The sequence below is a fragment of the Orycteropus afer genome, unplaced genomic scaffold (genome assembly GCF_000298275.1).
Source record: "Orycteropus afer afer isolate SDZICR_OR568_19922 unplaced genomic scaffold, OryAfe1.0 scaffold00047, whole genome shotgun sequence".
NCBI lineage: Eukaryota > Metazoa > Chordata > Mammalia > Tubulidentata > Orycteropodidae > Orycteropus > Orycteropus afer.
Genome location: NW_006921634.1, coordinates 10,527,627 through 10,528,153, shown reverse-complemented (window position 1 = coordinate 10,528,153; position 527 = coordinate 10,527,627).

Below are 527 nucleotides of genomic sequence, written 5' to 3'. Positions count from 1 at the left end.
GTCTGGTTAGGTTAGAAGGCTCTCAAAATAGGAATGGGAAAGAGCTGCATCATCTGAGTAAACCCAGCCTTACTCATATGGATAAGGTAAAGCTTTCGAGACCTCCATTTGTTGATGTGGCACCACTCAAGTTGAAGAGAAATAGCTGCAGCCATCCATTAATCATCAGAACATGGAATGTACAAAGTATGAATCTAAGAAAATTGGAAGTTGTCAAAAAGGAAATGGAATGCATGAAGATTGATATCCTTGGCATTAGTGATATGAAATGGACTGGTTTGGGCCATTTTGAATCAGACAACCATATGATCTACTATGTTGGGAATGACAGTTTAAAGAAGAATGGCATGGCATTCATCATCACAAAGAATGTTTCAAGATCTGTCCTGAAGTACAATGCTGTCAGTGATAGGATAATACACATACGCCTAAAAGGAAGACCCATTAATACAACTATTATTCAAATTTATGCACCAACCACCAAAGCCAAAGATGAGGAAATTGAAGAATTTTATCAACTTCTGCAG